The following is a 17,547-nucleotide window of genomic DNA, read 5'->3' as shown; positions in this document are numbered from 1 at the left end:
CTTCTCTGAACCACAATGAATTGGATGCCCACCTGCATTGTGGAGGATCATCTGCTTTACTCAGTGATATAATTTGGATATTTGTCCCTACTCCCCTCATGTTGAAATGTAGTCCCCAGTGTTAGGAGGTGGGGCCTGATGGATCATGGGGGCTGATATGGCTAGGCTTTGTGTCCCCACCCAAATTTCATCTTGAATTGTAATCCCTGTAATCCACGTGTATCAAGGGAAAGCCCAAGTGGAGGCAATTGGTCATAGCTCTTTGCCCCGATGAAGTAACCCAAACCTTCATTCCTGAAGAATGTGGGCCATTAACAGTACTGCCTGGATTGGATTGTTGTAGTTTCCCATAGACCTTAATCACAGGGGATGGTAATACTGAGATACACGCTAAGGATCTCCTGCATTCCAGACATACTCTACCTTACCTCCATTGTGGAGTAGTAGTGCGATTTCCCGTTGGTAGTCAGGATTAATCACCCCAGCTAACACTCTAACTCCACAGTTCCCTTCTTTGCCTGTTGATTTAGAGGCATGAAGAGTCAAAGCCATCAAGTGCCAGTGTTAAGTGACACTTCAGTTGAATCATTACTAATGTCTCCTGGTGGAAGCATTTCTCCCTCAGGAACTAAGACTTCTATGCCAGCAGAGCATAAAGTCTTGGGAGCAGAAAGTAAAACTTTTGTTAGTGGGTCACTAATGAGTGTTAGAGGTATAGTGAGTGGTGCCACTCCCATTTACACCCCTTGATTCCTGGACCCATGAATCCTGGCTAAGAAACAGCACCACATATTGAATGCTGATTCAGAGCATGCACAGCCTTCTGGAGAACCTTGCCCAACCCTGCGAAGTATTGCCACCTGCCTGGCACTGTGAGTCTTCAAAAAGACCATTCCACTGTTCTATCAAACCAGCTGCTTCAGGATGGTGGGGAACTAGGTAAAACTTGTGAATTCCATGAGCATGAGCCCATTACTGCACTTCTTTGGCTGTGAAGTGAGTTCCATGGTCAGAAGCAATGCTGCATGGAATATCATGATGGTGGATAAGGCATTCTGTAAATCCGTGAACTGTGGCTTTGACAAAAGCATTGTGTTTTTCAGAGGAGACAAATCTATATCCAGAGTGTCTACTCCAGCAGGGACAAAACACTGCTCCTTCCAAGTGCTCCAAGGTAATCAATCTGCCACCAGGTAGCTGGTTGATCATGAGGAATGATGCCATATCAGAGTTCAGTGTTGGTCTCTGCTGCTGGCTAACTGGTCTCTCAGCATGGATGTGGCCAGGTCAGCCTTGGTGAGTTGAAGTCCAGGCTACTGAGCCCACGTATAACCTTCATCCCTCTCACCATAACTACTTTGTTCATGAGACCATCAGGCACTGGCAGGGAGAGCTGCAGTAAGAGACTGACTGGTATTCACAGAATGGGCCAACCTATCCACTTAGTTACTAAAATCCCCCTTTGCTGAAGTCACCATTTGGTGAGAACTCACATGGGACACAAACATTTTTGTGGGTTTTTTTTCCCCCACTCAGAAAGGTCTATCCACATACTTATTGCACAAATTTCTTTGTCATCAATTTTCCTCCCAATTCTACTATGCCACATAGCTTTGATCACAATAGCCACTCTCTTAATATAATCTTGGGCATCATGCACAATTTCTGAACCTTCTAACATAGTCTTGGGAAGTATGAAAACTAGATAAACAAAAGTAAAAAAGCAAACCATCACAAGGTCCCTTGTGTTTGTTTGTTTTCCCAAGGAAAGAAAGATATTTTTGAACCATAATACTGCAATTATATTTATGTGAAGTGGGAAATGACTATTCTTCACAGAACCCAAAATCACTTTTTGGGGCACCTGAATACACACATATACAATATGTATCCATTTCTTTGCCTACAGTCAAGCAAAAGTTCTATGTTTATAAAATAAGAGCATTACATTCTCTTCCATTACATGAATTTATGTAGGTTAATGTCACCTTAAATACTACGTAAAGTATAATTTCTATCTGATTATTGTCACTCCTTCATTTATTTAAATATGTAACGCTGTCTTTTTAACCCCATATGTTAGAAAAATTTTATACTGAACACATTGGTTTTTTTGGTATAAAATAAAGTGCAAGTTTAGCACACTGCAGCAAACTGGCAGAGCCCTGAGAAGAATACCTTGGGCTGGATTTAGCCCATGATGTGAGCATTCTTGGTGGCTTCTCCTCTGCAGCAGGGTGTTTAGAAAGTCCTAGCAAATCTGGCTCTGTACCAAGCAATTCAGGGGCGCATTTTTTGCCTGTGAATCAAATGAAACACCCCTTGGCAGGCCCACCCATGGAAGGCCCCAGGAACAGCTGGATGGAATTAAATGGCATTTATTCCTGTATTGGTTATGGCCAGGAGCCAGGAGTTCTACGCCCAAGCCTGCAGTGCACATGAGCAGAGGTATTGATTGTGGCTGCAGCTCCACTTCCGTTGTGGACAGAATGTGAAGGATCTTAAAATATTCCTGGAGGATATGGATGGACTGTTCATATATTGCTCTCGGCCCTGCTTTCCTGACACCCAGGTGATTCTCACATGTCAATACAAGAAAGAGGAGAATTGCACAATTCTATCATAGATCAGATGACTCATGCAACTAATCCAGTCAAAGATGTCCACAATGATCTAGTCCCAGATTTACTAAGTAACTGTTTAGTGATTCCATGTGACATTTTGATCACTGGACTTAAGTGTCATAAAGACTCAATGTTATAAAATACCATTTCTCTCAAATTGATCTGTTAGTTCATCTGGGAGATTAAATGTGCTGAAAAAGCGAAGAATCTTTCCGGGAATGGGTGAAGGATTTCTGATGTGGGGACTGACCTTACCAGATGAAAAACTTGCTGTCAAGCTACAGTAACTTCAGCGGTGTGGTAGTAGGTGAGAAGAGCTATTCAGGTGGATGGGACCAAACAGTGAGCCTGAAACAAGACTCACATGCCTATGGAAATTTAGTATGTAATACATTTTGTGATTCAAATCTGTGAAGAAGGTACAGATTATTCCAGAAGTTGTGTTGAGACTTGGAAAAAGATTAAATTACAATGTTACCATTCAGGATATACTACCCCTCTCCTCAATCCAGGTGAATTAAAGATTTAAATATTTTAAAATTTATAATAGATGAGAGGAAAATATGGAATTTGTGTGTGTATGTCATGTGGAAATAGAAAAGCCTTTCTAAACACAACCTTAAACCAGGCATGGTGGCTCACACCTGTAATTCCAGCACTTTGGGAGGCCAAGGAGGGAGGAGCACTTGAAACCAGGGGTTCAAGAGCAGCTGAGGCAATATAGTGAGACCTCCTCTGTACAAAAATTACGAAACAAATTAGCCAGGCATGGTGGTGCATGTCTGTAGTCCCAGCTACTTGGGAAGATGAGGTGGGAGGACCACTTGAACCAAAGAATTCAAGGCTGCCTGGCCTCGGCAGCAGAGAAAGAGTCTGTCTCTAAAAAAAATTTTTTTAATAAAATACAGAAACACAGCCCTAAACCCTGGAGTCATAACAGCAAAGATGACTTCATTTGATTCTACAAAACTAAAATAGACAGTTTAGGGAGAAAGAAATACAAATTCCTGCTTACATGTTAAAAAGATGTTCGCTCTTATAATTAAGGAAATACAAACTAAGCATTAAAAAACTTTTTGCCCATCAGGCAATTTTTTTAAGTTTTCAAATCAATATTAGTGAGAAAATGAGGAAAGGAATACTTTCAGAGAAAATAGCATTTATATGACTTTTATAAAAGCAAATTGACAATATCAATAAAAAATTTAAATGCACATGCTTGCCTAACAATTCCGTATTGACATTATGGCAAAAATATCTCAAGAAAGTTATTGCAGCATTGCATATACCAACAAAAACTGTAATAGAAACAACCAGTCTACTATTGCTGGCTATTTTGACTGTCTTTATTAAATGTCTAGTCAGAGAAATAAGCAAATTATGATATTTGTATATGATAGAATATTAGCCACTAAAAAATCCTCACTGCAACCACTGCCTCCCAGGTTCAAGGGATTCTCCTGCCTCAGCCTCCTGAGTAGCTGGGACTACAGGCGTGCACCACCACACCTGGCTAATTTTTTGTATCTTTAGTAGAAATGGGATTTTACCATGTTTGCCAGGCTGGTCTCGAATGCCTGACCTCAAGTGATCCACCTGCCTCAGCCTCCCAAAGTGCTGGGATTTCAGGTATAAGCCACCACACCTTGTGTATATTTTTTCAAAATGACACATGTATATAATATAAACATAGACATATGCGTATCACTTTTTTCCAAAGTGAGCATTTTTCATAGTGATTGCCTTTAGGGACATATTCTAGGGATGGCGGGTGGGGGGAGGAGCAATAGCAGGAATTAACTGTGGAAACATTGATTTGTGCTAAATTATCATTTGAATTGAATGCCAAGTTCAGAATTTGGAATCTGAATGTAGGCAATGGCAAACCATTGTAGATTTTAAATAAATTTTATTTATTTTTTGAGACACAGTTCCACTCTATCACCAAGCTGCAGTGTGGTGGCACGATCTTGGCTCACTACAACCTCTGGCTCCCTGGTTCAAGCAATTCTCCTGCCTTAGCCTCTTGAGTATCTGGGATTCCAGGTACGCACCACCATACCCAGCTAATTTTTGTATTTTTTAGCAGAGACGGGGATTCACCATGTTGGCCAGATGGTCTCGATCTCCTGACCTTGAGATCCACCCACCTCAGCTTTCCGAAGTGCTGGGATTACAGGCACGAGCCACCATGTCCAGCCTATTTTTAACAAATACATTTAAAAAACCAAAAGACAAATAAATGATATAAAGTGAAAATGGTATACAATGATGGTATTAGGAGGTGGACCTTTGGGAAGAGATTAGGTCTGGGGGCAGAGCCCTCATGAATGGGATTCATGCCCTCATACAAGAAGCCATGAGAGACCCCTCACTCCTTCCACCATGTGAGGTTAGAGGGAGGAAAGAGCTGCCTACGAGGAAGCAGGCCCTCACCAGACACCAGTGCCTGCTGGCAACTTGATCTTGGACTTCCCAGCCTCCAGAACAGTGAGAAATAAATTTTGTTGTTTTCAAGCCACTGAGTTGACAGTATTTGTTATAATAGCCAGAACAGAATGAGATATCATTCTTTTGTATGGCTGTATATTATTTCATTGTAAGAACCATCATAATTTATTTAACTAGTACACTATTGCTGGCTATTTGGATTGTTTCCATTATTTTTCTACAAAGAAAATATTCTCCTACGTACCTACAGAGGTAATATTTAAAGTTTTCCAATTTAAGTACATCATGGCCATCAACCTTTTAGGAGGAGTACCAGGCATGAACTAACCAGCTGGGCATTGTATTAGTCCATTTGAACTACCAAGGAATACCTGAGGCTGGGTAATTTGTAAAGAAAAGAGGTTTATTTGGCTAATCATTCTGCAGGCTGTACAAGGAGTGTGGCACCAGCTTCTGGTGAGGGCCTCGGGAGACTTCCACTCATGACAGAAAGGGAGAGGAGCTGGCATCATTTGGCAAAAGAGGAGGAAAGAGAGAGGGCAGGGAGGTGCCAGACACTTAACTGGCATATCTCATGGGAACTAGGAGTGAGAATTCATTCAAACACATGAGAATAGCACCAAGCCATTCATGAGGGATCTGCCCTCCTGACTCAAATACCTCCTACTGAACCCTACTTCCAACATTGAGGATCACATTTTAATATGTGATTTGGAGGGGACAGATATCCAAACTATATCAGGTCTTATGTGTTTCAGTTAAATACTAGTCCTGAAAAATCTTTTGGCATGTAATTAAATACATCTGTAAAATGTAAAATCTATGGAATCCACGAATGCATTCTCAGCAACAGAACTGCTGGACTAAAGGGTATAGGCATCTAACGTACCTTGCGAAATTGCCCTCCATAGAAGTTACATTCTCTCTGGCTCTTTATGATAGTGACTGCTTCTCTAAAACTGCCGACAGAGTATGGTATTAAATATTCACATTTTTGCCAATCTAATAGCTGGCAATGATATCTTAGGATAGTTTTAATGTTCACTTTTCTTGATATAAATGAAGCAAAGTTGAATGAGTTTTCATATGTTTAAGAAATCTTTGTGGTCTTTTTGTGAGTTGGATGTTTATATCCTTTGTTTATTCTATGTTATTCTGTATGTTGACGTCTTTTCTTCTTACTAATTTCTAGGAGCTCTTATACAATCGGGAGAATAGCTGATTGTCTATGATGTGAGTTACAATTTCCCCCTCAGTTAATCAATTATCTTTTGGCCTTGCTCCTGGTGTTCTCAGTGTGTTCATTTAATAGTAGTAAAGTTTTCACATTTAATTCTATGATCTATTTGAAATTTATCGGGCTGCCACCTGGTAGGTTTGGATCTAACTATATTGCTTCATTGAAGATTTTTGCAATTTGTCTTACATAACACCATGGCCATTTCCTGTACTGATAAATGATGAGCCTGATACAGATATTAGTGACGTCTTTTCCACCCAATGCCTGACCACCCATAATTGGCATTGTAGCAGATGCTGCTGCAGGCTTCCCAGCTGACAGCGATTTCTTCTGTCTTCCTTACTACCAAGCCCTTTGTTTGGGTGACTATCTCTCTTTTGTTCAACTTAGGGTAATTTTTGGCTAACTTAAGCCTCCCATCATCATTTTGTTCTTTCCTCAGTGACTGGTCTCATGTTGGCATGTGATCCAGCTCCAGCCATTAAGATGTGAAAAAGATCTGCTGGATGACTTCTAAGACAATTTTTGTTTTGTTTTTGTGAGACAGGGTCTCACCTGTCACCCAGGCTGGAGTGCAGTAGTGCCATCATGGCTCACTGCAGCCTCGACATCCTGGGCGCAAGTGATCCTCTCACCTCAGCACCCCCGAACAGCTGGAGCTACAGCTGCGTGCCACCATGCTCAGCTAATTTTGTTGTTGTTGTTCTTGTTGTTTTTCAATGCTAGCCCAAAATGTTACCACCTAATTTCTGAATTTTTTGTAGAGATGGGGTTTCACCACATTGCCAAGCCCTCACTCTTATAATGAGAATAAAAAGTAAGGAAAATCCTCTTCTTTTCCTTTTGAGAGGCATTTTTAGATTTGCATAGGCCTCCAGGAACCAAGATAGCCTTCTACCTGTGAGAAGAGGCAGTCCAAGATAAAGCCAACCCCTGCACTTGACAGAGCAGGAAGAAGCACCCTAAGACCCGTCTGGTATGTATCAGTGACTTGTTGAATTAACAAACCTGCGGCCACCTTCCTCTGGACTTCTGGTTAAATGAGAATGCATTTTCTTCATTGTTAAGTATGGTAGATTGTCTGTTAATGTGGTATTCTAATATAGTGGTCCACAAATGTGGCACACAAAATGAAATACAGTAGTGAATAACAGAACATCCTTGATGAGAGGTCTTAACATTACTTTCAGGTTGGTTTCTCAGACTCACATGTTGACATCTTTATACATCTTCTGTGCTATCCCTGTGCAATGCTACTACAGCAGAGTTCTGACGAGAACATTCAAGTACTTGATAAGATACGGAAATATGAAAAGTAGGCATATTAAAACTCACATTATTTTAAGTTTAAGCAGTTTACTTACATCCCATACAGAATTTTTTAAAATAATTTTACTTTCCTGGCTTAAATGGAAACAAATTTATCAATAATACTTTTAAAATCTACTTCTGGAAAAAAAAACACTAAAAAGACATAAAAACATGTTTATAGGAGTGTACATTTTCCATTTTTCCTGAGGCTCTAATATGGTGTGACATTGCACTGTTGGATCTAATTTTTATTTAAAATTTTGCTATTTTGGACAGGCGTTGTGGCTCACTTCTGTAATCCCAGCATTTTGGGAGGCCAAGGCTGATGGATTACCCAAGGTCAGGAGTTCAAGACCAGCCTGACCAACATGGTGAAACCCCGTCTCAACTAAAAATACAAAATTAGCCAGGCGTGATGGCTCATACCTGTAATCCCAGCTACTTGGGAGGCCGAGGCAGGAGAATCACTTAAACCTGGGAGATGGAGGTTGCAATGAGCCAAGACTGCGCCATTGCACTCCAGCCTGGGTGACAAGAGTAAAACTCTGTCTCAAAAAAAAAAAAAGTTTGCTATTTTAGCCATCATGAATATTTTGCATTTTTAAAGGTTCAGATGTGTATGCCAAAAGACTCAAAATAACAGCGGGTTAATAGCAGTTTATTTCCCTCTCATGTAAGTTCTCTAGAAGAAATGTGATCTTCCTTGATGTTAGAGGTCCTGGTCCTTTCCTCTTGTTGCCCTGCCATTCTCAGGAAATGGTTGCCCACTCTTCGGATATCACATCTGAATTCCAGTCGACGGGAATGCACTCCCCCCTCACTTGTTTTAATGACAGTTTTTGGGAGTTGTATGACATTTTAGTTTATATCATATTGACCTGTATTTAGTATTTATATAAATTGGGAAAAGTGGTCATTTTGAGGGTGGCTATGTGCCCATCAAAAAGTCAGGGCTCTCTTTCTGAGAAAAAATGAGAATAAATATTGGATGACAAAAATCAGTTTTTGCAAGAATAACTAACTCTGCCTTTTTTCCTACCTCCTTAATTCTTATTATGTGAGATAATAAGCATCATTATTATTTGAACCTCTTGGTTTGCTATCCTAAGTGATGCACCTTATTCCATTAGCCTTTCTACTGTACAAATGATGGCAAAATTTCACCATATGGCTGAGCTGTGATTTAGTTATTGCTTCCCTTAATTTTGAATATTTAAAATGTGTCCATTTTTGCTCTTGAAAATACTACAATGATGAGCACTTAAGCTCATTGCATTTGTGATGTACTGCATTTCTGATGATCACTTTAAAATATAAATTCCCAGATAGGTTAAAGAACAGAAACTTTAAAAGTATTTACTTTTTCATTGATCAACAAAAATTTTGTATATTTACAGTAATGTTGTTTGAAAGTATGTATACATTATAGAATGGCTAAATTGAGCTAATTAAATATGTATTACTTCATATACTTATCTCTTTTTTGTGGCAAAATCTACTTTTAATCATTTTCAATAATATAGCACATTATTATTTACTGTAGTTATCATGTAGTACAATAGAACTCCCGAAATTATCCCTCTTATCTAACTGGAATTTTGAATCCTTTGACGAGGATCTCCCCAGTCCCTGGCAATTACCTTTCTATTCTCTATTTTTATGAGTTTGACTTCTTAAGGTTCCACACATAAGTTAGATCATGCAATATTTGTCTATATATGTCTGGCTTATTTCACTTAATGTCCTCTGAGTTCATCTGTGTTGTCACAAATATTGGTATTTCTATTTTCAAGGCTGAATAGTATTTCACTATGTATATATATCACATTTTCTTTCTTTCTTTGTTTTTTCTTTTTTTCCTTTTTCTTTTTTTAGTGACAGGGTCTCCCTCTATTGTCCAGGCTGGAGTGCAGTGGTGCAATAATAGTTCACGGCAGCCTCGAACCCCTGAGCTAAAGGGATCCTCCTGCCTCAGCCTCCTGAGTATCTAGGACTAGAGGCATGTGCCACCATGCCCAGCTAATTTTTTAAAAATTGTTTGTAGAGATGGAGTCTTTCTCTGTTGCCCAGACTGGTCTCAGACTCCTGGCCTCAAGGGATCCTTCCTGGCCCAGCCTTTTAAAGTGTTGGAATTATACATGTGACTACTGCACCCAACGAACACCACATTTTCTTTATCCATTCATCTGTTGATGGACACTTAGGTTTATTCCATTTTGTGGCTATTGTGAATAATGCATCAATGAACATGAAAGTGCAGATATCTGTTTGAGATACTGATTTCATTTCCTATGGATACATATTCAGTAGTGAGATTGCTGGATCATGTGGTAGTTCTATTTTTAAGTTTTTGATGAACCTCCACGCTGTTCTCCATAATGGCTATACTAATTTACATTCCCACCAACAGTATATGAGAGTTTCTTTTTGTCTTTTTGGCAATAGCCATTCTAACAAGTTTGGGATGACATCTCATTGTGTTTTTAATTTACATTTCTCTGATGATTAGTAATGTAGACCATTTTTTTTTCATATACCTATTGGCTATTTGTATGTTTTCTTTGAGAAATATCTATTCAGTAAAGTTGCAGGATGTAAAATCAACATACAAAAATCAGTAACATTTCTATACACTGACAATGAAATATATGGAAAAAAAATCAAGAAAAATCTTATTTTCAATAGCTAAAAAAAAAAAAATTTAGAAATAAATTCAACCAAGGAAGTGAAAGAACTGTACACTAAAAACTAAAAAACATTGATGAAAGAAAGAAAAAAAGACACAAATAAATGGAAAGATATTTCATGTTAGTGGATTAAAAGAATTCACATTGTTAAAATGTCCATGCTCAAAGCAATTGACAGATTCGATACAATCCCTATCAAAATTCCAATGACATTTTCACAGAAATAGAAAAACAAATCCTAACATTTATATAGAAAAACAAGAGACCCAGAACTACCAAAGCAATCTGAGCAAAAAGAACAAAGATGGAGACACCACACTGACTTTTGCATTAATTTTAATTTTTTAAAATATTGCATAAAAGTAGTATTTATCTTGGTTGTTAGGTTTTTTGGCACCACCTTATATTTTGCGCCTGAGGTAAGCACATCACTGGCCTCATTTAAGCCCCAGCCACTACATCTCCAGGGCATACAACAGCTTGTGTGCAACGGGTTTCTAGATGATGTGACCCTAGCTTCTGCTTTTTAACTTTTGGGACCTATAGCTGCTCAATTCTAAAGATGACTGCTTTTCCAGAGACTCTCTGGGTTGCTCACCCAACTTTTCTCCTTACCTTACTTAGCTCCTTTATGATAGGAAAAAACAAAAAAAAAAAAAAAAAAATTCAGTTGAATGAGCCCTGACAACAATTTTGTGTGGGGAACTTTGAAATATGACTTAGAACTGCAAAAGCCAGTCGTTTATTTTGAATCAAGTCAGAAGATTGTCATGCTCAAGGCAATATACGTAAAAAGCTCTTTGGAAGTTAAATTTGTTTTATTAGAATAGTGAGTGTTTTTATCTTCTCTAACCCATAGGCAACTGATGTATTTTTCTGCAGTCAGGTTGGGACAGGAGACATTTTCAGATAAATTACCTCTTACTACACTCTGGAGACACTGTTCAAACTGCTGCATAGGAACTTGCAAGAAAGGATATTTGGTAGATTCTTAAAGGGGACAGAAAATGAAAACCAAAAGAGTTGTTCCAGTACAGTAGCCATTTAGAGAAAAGGGTTGGGTGAAGTGGTTTTTACATTCAGGCCTTATATATCTTCTTCAACATGGGATTCAAATAGATTGGTAATTACTATGATAGAAATAAAAAATTAAAATCAGTGGGAAAATGTCCATTTTTCACTAAACAGCATTTTGAAATGTCTGATTAGCAGGCTTAAAATGTGGCTTTTCTACGGTACTCTTGTGTAGATATAAGGCAACCCACAGCTCAGCTGAGATTCTGTGCTCTTGTGTCTTCCCTCTGCTGTCAGACTACCAGCTCATTAGTATTTAAATTAGCTCATAAATATTTCCTGGAAATCCACAGTTGCTTAAGCTTCACCTCTATTCATCTCTTCACTCTCCTTCTTTAGTCTTACTTACGCCTTTGTTTCTTAGGCTGATACATTGCAGGAGGGTGGATCTCATTACATATTAATCTTACTGATATATGGTGATGAAAAAGGAAAGGAGGAAGTTCTGTTGGAAGATAAAGAGGAGAAATAGAGAAAGGATGTAGAATGAAATTTTACTCCATTTCATTTGTACAAATAAAATTATCTAATGATGGACCAAGGAGTCTGTATAAAATAAGAACAGCCCAAAAGCATATGCCAAGGCAATTCCACCTGAATGAATGTTTCTTTCACATACTCTTTAAAAGCTTTGAAACACAGATGAAACATTTCATTGGGGGCAGGCCCTGGATGTTCCCACTGGGGAAATGGTTGCATGGTTACAAAACCTCTTCTGTTCAACATGAAAGCTGTAATTCTAATTATAAAATAACGATGACAGAGAGGGGCCAGTTCCATCATGATATTCTGTACGTTCCTTAGCACTCTGCCAGAGTTCAACACTAATACCCACATACAATACCAACAGCCAAGTCTTTTAAATGAGGGTGAATAAAATTTAACCAATGACAATGAAAGAAAACAAATATATTTCATTGAATTTAAAGTTCCATTGATCAAAAGTGCCATTATTTTATATATATTTTCAAATACTACCAGTAAAACTAGGGCACATTATTGATCATATGTACATCCTGATTTCAGAGATGTGAAAAAATGTGAGTCAGTGAAATATGTTAATTTTTAAAGCAGGGTATTCTGGAAAGAATAAAGATTATTTGGTGGCTATACGATTTAAAAAGATGTAAAAATGTGTTAATCTCTTTAGCAGGAGCATGTGCTCTAAGAAACAATCGCTTTTCTAATATCATACACCTGAGAGATACAAGAAGTATATAGAAGCAAAACTTTTGGGAAAGATCCTGACAGTTTGCACAGGCTGGGGACACTAAGGGTCCTTGTCATTAGCAGTCTCATGTCATTTGATCATGTGCTCCAAAGGTCTCTTAGAAATAAACTTCAGAATAAACACAGAGACCTGCCAGGCCCAGTCAATGAAGATATAATTTTAGGCTAAGAGGCACCCAGTCCTATTAAGTGCAGTCTAGACTATGTAGGCTGGCATTCAGGGCCCCACAAAATCTAATCTAAAAGTATTTTTTGAGTTTTTTCCTCTTTTGTTTTTCTGTATGTAATCGATATTTCTACCAAGTTGAATTTCTGAATTTTCTAAAGCCCATAGTGTTTTACCTTAATCCCCTGTCTTTGTTTATATCACAGTTTCTCAACCTTGGCACTGTTGGTTTTTTGAGCTGGATAATTCTTTTTTTATGGGGCTGTCCTGTGCATTGTAGGATTTTTAGCAGCATCCTTAGCCACTAGATGCCGGTAGCATCTCCTCCCAGTTGTAACAATATGCTGTCAGACATTGTCAAATGTCCCTGGGGTTAAAGGACAAAATTACCACTGGTTGAGAACCACTGCATATAACCATGCTGGCATAGTGAAAGAATGCAGACTTTGGCATCAAATGTACATGGGCTTGAACTCTAACTTTCGGAGGGGAACATTTAGATTTTGGGGGCACTGTGCCCATTCCCCATTTTTAACAGTAACTTATTTTCCTTTGGGGGAACAATCTTTTTTGTTCCACTGTATGTAGGCTTGATGAGACTCTAAGTCTTGGAAATCATGTCTTGCTCACCTTTCTCCAATGCGGAACTGAGCTCAGTTCATCTCACACTTTCTCCCAGCACTTCTACCATCTTGAGCAGAGTGATGGCAAAAATGGGGAAAAAAAACTTTGGAGTGAATTGACTGCTAGGTGGGATGGTTGTGTCTATATCTACCCGATACTCTATGCTTGCATCTACCCTGACAACTGTCCTTTTTCTGACTTGGGTTCTAGATTCACATTCTCTCTGTATCCCAGTATCCCTCCAATCAATGACCTTTTAGGCTAAATATGCCAGAATCGCTTTCTGTTACTTACCTGCAAAGATACCTCTATTGACTAGCTTTGTATTTTGAACCAGTGTCTTCACATCTTCAAATCTATGTTTCCCTTCTGCAAATTGAAAATGAAAGCTATTTACCTTTCAAATGCAAAAGATGCTCTCCGCATAATCTCTTTAAATTCTACCTATCCTTCATTAGTCTAGGTTCTGTGCTAACCCCTGGAGATGAGTGAGACAAAACCTATGTTTTTATGAAGCTCACTTTCTTCCTGTGACAAAAGAAACAGGAGGACTCAGATAACAAAACAGAGCAACAACAACAGCAAGCAAAAAACACAGTACCAGCAGGCAGTGGGTCAAACAACATTGGCTGAAACTGGCCTTTATCCTCAGTGCGCCTCCAAACCACTTTATTTTGCGCTTACTCCTTGCTAATGGCCTCCCTCCCTCCTTTTCAGTGCAGAATGCGGTGATGGGAGGGGAGAGAAGGTTCCTGTCAAGGAGCTTTATGTATTTATTATTCTATACCCCCAGCCTGGCCAAAGTTGCTGAAGTGTCTGAGATTCTGCGGTACTGCTCTGTTAGCAGCAGGAGCAAATAAAAGAATTCGGTGTCAGCATTTTCTGTTTCTCATCTGACAAACAAGGTCAGGTACTTCTTTGAACAATCCAGTTCCGATAACTGTGAAACAAAAAGAGACAAGGAGGGGAAGGTTTTCCAGAAAGGGTGGTGGTTAGGCACAAGGTGGGTTTAAGTTTTCAGCTTTTGTTGTGGGAGAGGAAAGCTCCCCTCATCCCAGGCGTCCCTTTTTCGGAATGGGGAAAAAGAATCCGGGGTGAAAGTCTCTTTTGTACTTCTTTGCTGCTTGCACTGAGTGCCAGGTGCAGAACTTGGTTCCCAGGGAAATCAGAACATCATTGCCATCAAGGTTTATGACCATTGGTTCTGATTCTTACTATTTGTCAATGCCGCTGAAGACTCTGAGCATTGAAGCAGATGAAAGAGAAAGTTGTACAAGTGGTTAGAAGAAATGGGTGCTTTGGAGGCCAGGGCTGAAGTGAGAAGCTTTGAGAGCTGAGGTTCAGGCTGTGAAGATCGTAAGGGTTCCTCTCTCTCTCTCCCAGCAATCCTCTTCCAAGTGAGCCCTTTACCTGCAAGGCAACTTACGTCCCCACACACCTCTCTGTGTAGCTTCTGTTTTAACTCCCCAGGGTAAATTTTTCAGCTTCTTTCTTTATAGCAAATCACACCATTAACGTCATCCTGGTGAATGAAACAAGAGAACAGTATTTATCAGAGAAAGCCCTGTGAGTTGAAATCCTAGGCCCCAGGACAAAACTAGCCGTGCTGGGCTGCCCCTCCTCTGGTAAGTAATTAAGCACTACATATTCTGTTTTCTATGGACTGGTTTTCTAAAAAAATGTTTGGAGGTTTTCTTGTTGTTGTTTGTTTGTTTTTGAGACAGAGTCTTGCTGTGTCACCCAGGCTGGAGTGTAGTGGCACAATCTCAGCTCACTTCAACCTCTGCCTCCCAGGTTCAAGCAATTCTGCTGCCTTAGCCTCCTAAGTAGCTGGGACTACAGGCGTGCACCACCATGGCTGGCTAATTTTTGTATTTTTAGTAGAGACAGGGTTTTACCATGTTGGCCAGGCAGATCTCAAACTCCTGACCTCAAGTGATCCACCTGCCTCAGCCTCCCACAGTGCTGGGACTACAGGCATGAGCCACTGCGCCCACTCTCTTTAAAATGTTTAATGAAACATTGAAAGCTTTTTCTGGGCAGAGAAAAGTGTGACATCAGTACAGATGCCCAGATTTTCTGTTGGATATCTTTATCTGGATGCCCCACAATACCCTCAAAATTAACATGTCTTCAGACAATCTCATAACCTTCACCCACAAACTTATCTTTTTCCTGTTCCCCCTCTCTTACTGAGTGGCACCATCATCCACATAATTGCCTATCCAGACACTTGGGAGTCATCTTAACTGCTAACTGCACCCTCTTTTACACACTCCGCCTGTCTTAACATTAACAAAGCCTGCATCTTCTCAAAACTATCATCTGCTTTTTTCCCCCTGCCACTCTCTTATCCAGCACTCTATTGTCTTGGGAGTTCCAGTAAGGGTAAAGACAGTCAGCCCCAAATAATATAAGTAAACTCAAAGTCACTTTCTATAATAAATACCTCATCTCCAATGCTTGTCCCTGCCCGAAGGTGAGCACTGACTATTGCTAGGAGTTTGATGTGTAGCCTTCTATTACATTTCTATGCATTTTCAGATATATCCCTGTACATACAAAAATATATGATTCACATAAATGTTCCATATAAAATATCCCACATTTAAAAATTTTGCCCAGCAACTATCTCGACGGGATTTCCATGTTGGTACAAATAAATCTGTAGAGTATTCCAGGGTAGAGGACATCTGTCCTCTTGCCAGAACCTTGATTTTCCCTTGGGAAATCACCTCCCACACTATTTGTTCATGTGGCTCAACCACCTTACCTCTTCCCTTCAGGAGAGGGACTATGATCCACATGAGGCCAGTCCGTCACAGAATGGTCTAGGCATTGGATGAGTGCCCCAATCTGAGCCAGTGAAGGTCACTGCTGAGACGTTTTGCAGGTTTCTAGGCTGCAGGCATCCCAGGCTTCCTGTTGCTCTCCTGTCTACAACCTGTGGTCTGGAATGTTCCGGGAGCCACTATTATCACTTGCAGCAATCTTCTTCAGTAAGTTCCCCAGGACTTGATTTCATCTTGTAATCTGATTCCGTGTGTCTCCCATATTTTATGAATTTTTTATAATTTCTGGCTTACAGAGGACAAACATTATTTTCTGCTTTCCTGGTCTGTTTTAGATTTTCAAAAATAACTGTCACTTCTGTTATATGATGTCATTGCTTGTAATTATCTATTTACTTATCTGTCTCCAGACTGGACTCTTTACAGACAAGCAATAACTAATTATCTGTCTGATTGGCATTTGGTAGTCGCTCAGAAATATTTTATTGCATTACTAACTAAATTAAATAGTTGACCTTGAATTCACCTCCTCTGGGTGGTTTAAGAGACTCTAACGCTTTTTAAAGTACAAAGTTTTTATATTACCTCATAATGGATTACTGTTCAGAAAATATTTACTCCCCCTACCAGAATTCTATGAAAGAAATATATTTCTCCTTCCTTGATGTTAACTTTGGCCATGAGACTCTCTTGGGTCAATGGGATGTTAGCGACAAGATGTTAGTGAAGACTCAGCATGTGTATGAGGGTCAGGTTTGCCATCTCACACAACTGCTTTTTTTCAGTGAGAAGAACTTTCCTCAGGTAGATGTGGATTCAGGGAGGATGAGAGACATGTGGAACAGATTTGGACCCAACCAATAGCTGAAAGCCAAGTTCAGACTAAATAAGCTGAACTAAAGTTTATCTACACGTGAGTGAGTGACAAGAAGATGCTTATTTTCTGCCACTGAGATTTTGGGGGGTTGGGGAGACATCATGACACAATATTACTATGGCAATACCAACTGAAGCACACCTACATCAGAATCGCCTAGAGTGCTTGTTATGAATGAGGTTTCTGAGCCCCACTCTAGACCTAGTAAGTGATCATCTCTGGAGTGTTTTTAGAAATTTACATTTTAGCAAGACCACCAGAAAATGTTTATGCTCACTGCTGGGCTACAGACAATATTTATCAGCATGCTATTTTCAGTGACAAAGAAAGAGCAGTAGGTTAGCACCCAGAGAGCTGCTACATTTACCTACAAAAAACTTCTGAGAGATGTAGTGATGTGAAAAGGACAGGAAACAACGTTTTCTCACCAGATCACTTAATTAAACGAGTAGAAATTGAGAAACATAAAGG

At 39.5% G+C, this 17,547-nt stretch overlaps 1 long non-coding RNA gene across 1 annotated transcript; it reads left to right on the top strand.

Annotated features, from left to right (window-relative positions):
* The first annotated feature begins 14,237 nt into the window (after window positions 1-14,237).
* LOC108303364 lies at window positions 14,238-16,718 on the top strand. The gene is made up of 3 exons (XR_001824801.2): window positions 14,238-14,410; window positions 14,907-15,032; window positions 16,194-16,718. It is a non-coding gene; the product is annotated as an uncharacterized LOC108303364 (long non-coding RNA).
* Window positions 16,719-17,547: the final 829 nt, after the last annotated feature.

The sequence above is a fragment of the Cebus imitator genome, unplaced genomic scaffold (genome assembly GCF_001604975.1).
Source record: "Cebus imitator isolate Cc_AM_T3 unplaced genomic scaffold, Cebus_imitator-1.0 Scaffold46, whole genome shotgun sequence".
Classification (NCBI taxonomy): domain Eukaryota; kingdom Metazoa; phylum Chordata; class Mammalia; order Primates; family Cebidae; genus Cebus; species Cebus imitator.
Note: the sequence above shows the minus strand (reverse complement) of the source record. Positions and strands in the feature narration are given on the sequence as shown.